General features: G+C 34.7%; 1 non-coding gene across 1 annotated transcript; it reads right to left on the bottom strand.

Annotated features, from left to right (window-relative positions):
- Window positions 1-4913: 4913 nt before the first annotated feature.
- Window positions 4914-5020, bottom strand: LOC132348304 (U6 spliceosomal RNA). The gene has a single exon (XR_009497428.1). It is a non-coding gene; the product is annotated as a U6 spliceosomal RNA (small nuclear RNA).
- Window positions 5021-7407: the final 2387 nt, after the last annotated feature.

The following is a 7407-nucleotide window of genomic DNA, read 5'->3' as shown; positions in this document are numbered from 1 at the left end:
GAATAACTGAGGCAGAAGAACGGATAAGTGACCTGGAAGACAGAATGATGGAATTCACTGCTGCAGAACAGAATAAAGAAAAAAGAATGAAAAGAAATGAAGACAGCCTAAGAGACCTCTGGGACAACATTAAACGCAACAACATTCGCATTATAGGGGTCCCAGAAGGAGAAGAGAGAGAGAAAGGACCAGAGAAAATATTTGAAGAGATTATAGTCGAAAACTTCCCTAACATGGGAAAGGAAATAGCCACCCAGGTCCAGGAAGCGCAGAGAGTCCCATACAGGATAAACCCAAGGAGAAACACGCCGAGACACATAGTAATCAAAGTGGCAAAAATTAAAGACAAAGAAAAATTATTGAAAGCAGCAAGGGAAAAACGACAAATAACATACAAGGGAACTCCCATAAGGTTAACAGCTGATTTCTCAGCAGAAACTCTGCAAGCCAGAAGGGAGTGGCAGGATATACTTAAAGTGATGAAAGGGAAGAACCTACAACCAAGATTACTCTACCCGGCAAGGATCTCATTTAGATTTGATGGAGAAATCAAAAGCTTTACAGACAAGCAAAAGCTAAGAGAATTCAGCACCACCAAACCAGCTCTACAACAAATGCTAAAGGAACTTCTCTAAGTGGGAAACACAAGAGAAGAAAAGGACCTACAAAAACAAACCCAAAACAATTAAGAAAATGGTCATAGGAACATACATATCGATTATTACCTTAAACGTGAATGGATTAAATGCCCCAACCAAAAGACATAGACTGGCTGAATGGATACAAAAACAAGACCCATATATATGCTGTCTACAAGAGACCCACTTTAGACCTAGGGACACATACAGACTGAAAGTGAGGGGATGGAAAAAGATATTCCATGCAAATGGAAATCAAAAGAAAGCTGGAGTAGCTATACTCATATCAGATAAAATAGACTTTAAAATAAAGAATGTTACAAGAGACAAGGAAGGACACTACATAATGATCCAGGGATCAATCCAAGAAGAAGATATAACAATTATAAATATATATGCACCCAACATAGGAGCACCTCAATACATAAGGCAACTGCTAACAGCTATAAAAGAGGAAATCGACAGTAACACAATAATAGTGGGGGACTTTAACACCTCACTTACACCAATGGACAGATCATCCAAAATGAAAATAAATAAGGAAACAGAAGCTTTAAATGACACAATAGACCAGATAGATTTAATTGATATATATCGGACATTCCATCCAAAAACAGCAGATTACATGTTCTTCTCAAGTGCGCACGGAACATTCTCCAAGATAGATCACATCTTGGGTCACAAATCAAGCCTCAGTAAATTTAAGAAAATTGAAATCATATCAAGCATCTTTTCTGACCACAACGCTATGAGATTAGAAATGAATTACAGGGAAAAAAACGTAAAAAGGACAAACACATGGAGGCTAAACAATACGTTACTAAATAACCAAGAGATCACTGAAGAAATCAAAGAGGAAATCAAAAAATACCTAGAGACAAATGACAATGAAAACACAACGACCCAAAACCTATGGGATGCAGCAAAAGCAGTTCTAAGAGGGAAGTTTATAGCTATACAAGCCTACCTAAAGAAACAAGAAAAAGCTCAAGTAAACAATCTAACCTTACACTTAAAGAAACTAGAGAAAGAAGAACAAACAAAACCCAAAGTTAGCAGAAGGAAAGAAATCATAAAGATCAGAGCAGAAATAAATGAAATAGAAACAAAGAAAACAATAGCAAAGATCAATAAAACTAAAAGTTGGTTCTTTGAGAAGATAAACAAAATTGATAAGCCATTAGCCAGACTCATCAAGAAAAAGAGGGAGAGGACTCAAATCAATAAAATCAGAAATGAAAAAGGAGAAGTTACAACAGACACTGCAGAAATACAAAGCATCCTAAGAGACTACTACAAGCAACTTTATGCCAATAAAATGGACAACCTGGAAGAAATGGACAAATTCTTAGAAAGGTATAACCTTCCAAGACTGAACCAGGAAGAAATAGAAAATATGAACAGACCAATCACAAGTAATGAAATTGAAACTGTGATTAAAAATCTTCCAACAAACAAAAGTCCAGGACCAGACGGCTTCACAGGTGAATTCTATCAAACATTTAGAGAAGAGCTAACACCCATCCTTCTCAAACTCTTCCAAAAAATTGCAGAGGAAGGAACACTCCCAAACTCATTCTATGAGGCCACCATCACCCTGATACCAAAACCAGACAAAGACACTACAAAAAAAGAAAATTACAGACCAATATCACTGATGAATATAGATGCAAAAATCCTCAACAAAATACTAGCAAACAGAATCCAACAACACATTAAAAGGATCATACACCACGATCAAGTGGGATTTATCCCAGGGATGCAAGGATTCTTCAATATACGCAAATCAATCAATGTGATACACCATATTAACAAATTGAAGAATAAAAACCATATGATCATCTCAATAGATGCAGAAAAAGCTTTTGACAAAATTCAACACCCATTTCTGATAAAAACTCTCCAGAAAGTGGGCATAGAGGGAACCTACCTCAACATAATAAAGGCCATATATGACAAACCCACGGCAAACATCATTCTCAATGGTGAAAAACTGAAAGCATTTCCTCTAAGATCAGGAACGAGACAAGGATGTCCACTCTCACCACTATTATTCAACATAGTTTTGGAAGTCCTAGCCACGGCAATCAGAGAAGAAAAAGAAATAAAAGGAATACAAATTGGAAAAGAAGAAGTAAAACTGTCACTGTTTGCGGATGACATGATACTATACATAGAGAATCCTAAAACTGCCACCAGAAAACTGCTAGAGCTAATTAATGAATATGGTAAAGTTGCAGGATACAAAATTAATGCACAGAAATCTCTTGCATTCCTATACACTAATGATGAAAAATCTGAAAGAGAAATTATGGAAACACTCCCATTTACCATTGCAACAAAAAGAATAAAATACCTAGGAATAAACCTACCTAGGGAGACAAAAGACCTGTATGCAGAAAACTATAAGACACTGATGAAAGAAATTAAAGATGATACCAACAGATGGAGAGATATACCATGTTCTTGGATTGGAAGAATCAACATTGTGAAAATGAGTATACTACCCAAAGCAATCTACAGATTCAATGCAATCCCTATCAAATTACCAATGGCATTTTTTACTGAGCTAGAACAAATCATCTTAAAATTTGTATGGAGACACAAAAGACCCCGAATAGGCAAAGCAGTCTTGAGGCAAAAAAATGGAGCTGGAGGAATCAGACTCCCTGACTTCAGACTATACTACAAAGCTACAGTAATCAAGACAATATGGTACTGGCACAAAAACAGAAACATAGATCAATGGAACAAGATAGAAAGCCCAGACATTAACCCACGCACCTATGGTCAACTAATCTATGACAAAGGAGGCAAAGATATACAATGGAGAAAAGACAGTCTCTTCAATAAGTGGTGCTGGGAAAACTGGACAGCTACATGTAAAAGAATGAAATTAGAATACTCCCTAACACCATACACAAAAATAAACTCAAAATGGATTAGAGACCTAAATATAAGACTGGACACTATAAAACTCTTAGAGGAAAACATAGGAAGAACACTCTTTGACATAAATCACAGCAAGATCTTTTTTGATCCACCTCCTAGAGTAATGGAAATAAAAACAAAAATAAACAAGTGGGACCTAATGAAACTTCAAAGCTTTTGCACAGCAAAGGAAACCATAAACAAGACGAAAAGACAACGCTCAGAATGGGAGAAAATATTTGCAAATGAATCAACGGACAAAGGATTAATCTCCAAAATATATAAACAGCTCATTCAGCTCAATATCAAAGAAACAAACACCCCAATCCAAAAATGGGCAGAAGACCTAAATAGACATTTCTCCAAAGAAGACATACAGATGGCCACGAAGCACATGAAAAGATGCTCAACATCACTAATTATTAGAGAAATGCAAATCAAAACTACAATGAGGTATCACCTCACTCCTGTTAGAATGGGCATCATCAGAAAATCTACAAACAACAAATGCTGGAGAGGGTGTGGTGAAAAGGGAACCCTCTTGCACTGTTGGTGGGAATGTAAATTGATACAGCCACTATGGAGAACAATATGGAGGTTCCTTAAAAAACTAAAAATAGAATTACCATATGACCCAGCAATCCCACTACTGGGCATATACCCAGAGAAAACCGTAATTCAAAAAGACACATGCACCCGAATGTTCATTGCAGCACTATTTACAATAGCCAGGTCATGGAAGCAACCTAAATGCCCATCAACAGACGAATGGATAAAGAAGATGTGGTACATATATACAATGGAATATTACTCAGCCATAAAAAGGAACGAAATTGAGTCATTTGTTGAGACGTGGATGGATCTAGAGACTGTCATAAAGAGTGAAGTAAGTCAGAAAGAGAAAAACAAATATCGTATATTAATGCATGTATGCGGAACCTAGAAAAATGGTACAGATGAGCCAGTTTGCAGGGCAGAAGTTGAGACACAGATGTAGAGAATGGACATATGGACACCAAGGGGGGAAAACTGCGGTGGGGTGGGGATGGTGGTGTGCTGAATTGGGCGATTGGGATTGACATGTATACACTGATGTGTATAAAACTGATGCCTAATAAGAACCTGCAGTATAAAAAAACAAACAAAACAACTAATACTAAACTTTCATTGGGTTATTTGTATGGAAATATGTTAATATAAATGTTTCAGACATTACATGAAATTTCTAAAAATCTTATATTTGTATTTGTATGGAAATATGTATGGAAATATGTTAATATAAATGTTTCAGACATTAAAAAAAAAAAAAAAAAAAAAAAAAAAATTTTATTGAAGTAGAGTTGAAAAAATATGGACCGCTTCATGAATTTGTGTGTCATCCCTGGGCAGGGTCTATGCTAATCTTCTGTGTATCTTTCCAATTTTAGCATATGTGTTACCGAAGTGGGCACTATAACCTTCTCCCTTAAAAATTCTTTTGTAATATAGCTTTCTGGTTTTGGTATCAGTGCAATGCTTTCTCATTAGGTGAGTTGGCACATGTCCCCCTTTCCTCTACTTTCTGAAAGATCTTGTATAAGAATGGTATTATTCCTTATGAAACGTTTCATAGAATTTACTATTGAAGCCACCTGGGATGGAATCTCCTTGTGAAAGTCTTTTTACTTATAAATTCAATTTTTGTAAGGAGACATTGGGCTATTCAGATTTTCCATTTTTTCATTGAAAGCTTGTTTTTCAGACTTACGGTGCATTTATAGTGCTTTTCTCTGGATTTCAGCCATTTACTAATATATGCCCCTTCAAGGGTCTCTTTTGAATTCCTAGGGTGTTCTCCAAGGAGTCTCTATTTTGACTGATTGGAATGCACGCGTGTCCAGCTCTGTGTGAGCTCTGTGAAATATGCAGTTTACACCGTCTTGGTTATTCTTTGAACACACTTGAAGATTTCTGGAGCCATTTTTCTGCATGGATCTCTCTTCTTCATTACAATGCGTTGCAGATTTCCAGCTACTTCTGCCTCCCAGAACTCTGAGCTCTCTCTCCTCCTCTCAGTAAGACTGCTCGCCACTGTTTTGGTTCCACTTCTCTGTGTCACAGGTCAAAAATGTTTCCAGGCAAAAAGCTGGAAGATAGTAGGACATACCAAGACAGATTATACCTTGTTTGTACGCAGTAGTAGATTTTACGTACACTTTTCTAATAGTTATTTACCTAAACCAGTTTTGGTTACTATTTGTCTGATAGAATGTTTTCACTTACTAAAAAGTTTCAGGTGTTCATATGTCTTTATGCTTTAGATCTTTTTCTTGTAAACAACATATATCTTGATTTTGTTCTTTTTTTAAATCCAATCTGAAAATGTGTCTTGCATAGTGAGTTTAGAAAATTTACATTCAGATTAATTCTTCGTATATTTGTATGTAATTCTAATATTTTGGTTTATTCTCTTTTCATGTTTTCTGTGTCTATTTAAAAACTTATTTTTACTTATTGTCTTTAACTCTTATCTCTCGTTTCAAACAGGATGGTATACTTATTAACTTTCTCATCCCTTTGCCACACCCTCCCTCTTTCCTTTTTAGTTTGATGTGATCTAGATTTTAATTCTGGGGTAATGTATATATTTTCTTTCTATTATGCTCACTGTGATTTTAAAGAAAATAAACTTTACTGACATATTTAATTTCTTCCTCATATTTCTTGTAGCATCTCATAGATTTATTGAAAAATAAAAATGTTATTATTTAAAATTCTATTTAGGGACTTCCTGGCCGTCCAGTGATTAAGACTTTGCCTTCCAATGCAGGGGGTGTGGGTTCAATCTCTGGTCAGGGAGCTAAGATCCCACATGCCTCTTGGGCAAAAAACCAAAACATAAAACAGAAGCAATAGTGTAACAAATTCAATAAAGACTTTAAAAATGGTTCACAACAAAAAAAAAATCTTTAAAAAAAATATATAAAATGCTATTTAAAAATATTATCCAAAACAATTTTCAGTGCAAGGCTTTTCTGGAAAAAGCTACGGTTTTGAATTCATGTGAATATTTTTTTATCATGCTGTAATACGTGGATTAGTTTGGTTGGGTCTAAGCATCTACGCCCAAATTTTTTTCTTTCAATATCTTCAAAATATTGTTCCATCTTCATACTGCTTCCAGTGATGTTGTTGAAAAATGTGTTGCTGATCTGATGACTTCCTTGATCTGCTCCTTCTTTCTGAAGCTTTTAGAAGTTTCTTGTTGTCTTTGATACATTCTTTAATTCCCAGGTGTTTTTCCCACTAATTTCTCACTTTTAACAATCTATGAATGCTTGCAATATGACTTTTTTCATTTATTTTTTAATTCCAGGAAATATTTCTCTATTATTTTTAAAAAAAACATTTCCTTCTTTCAATTTCTATTATGGTCTCCTTGAGGTTCTATTATCTGTATTTTTTTATTCTACTTTAATTCTACTTTCCAGATAGCTTAACATTTAATGTTTTCTTATTCTTTATCTTTTAATTCTTCCTTCTGGATAGTTACTCAAGTGGGTCTTCCAATTACTAATTTTTTCCCTCAGTTGTATCAATTCAAATCTGTATAACCATTGTGCTCTTTATGTCAACTATCTTATTTTTCAAATCATTTTTTGTTCTTTTAATGTTGTCTTACTGTACTTCACATTAAAAATATCTTGTTTATATTTTAATATACTTTATTAGATTAATTTAAAATTTTTGATTTTTTTTGTTCTGATGCTTCTATTTCTGAAGGACTTTTATGCAGTGTGTTCTTTTTCTTTGCAAATAATTCTCTTCAAAGAGATTGTTATTTTATTCTTTGAGGACA

Source organism: Balaenoptera ricei, chromosome 14, assembly GCF_028023285.1.
Source record: "Balaenoptera ricei isolate mBalRic1 chromosome 14, mBalRic1.hap2, whole genome shotgun sequence".
NCBI lineage: Eukaryota > Metazoa > Chordata > Mammalia > Artiodactyla > Balaenopteridae > Balaenoptera > Balaenoptera ricei.
The sequence above is the reverse complement of the archived record's forward strand: the minus strand, read 5'-3'. Positions and strand labels throughout refer to the sequence as shown.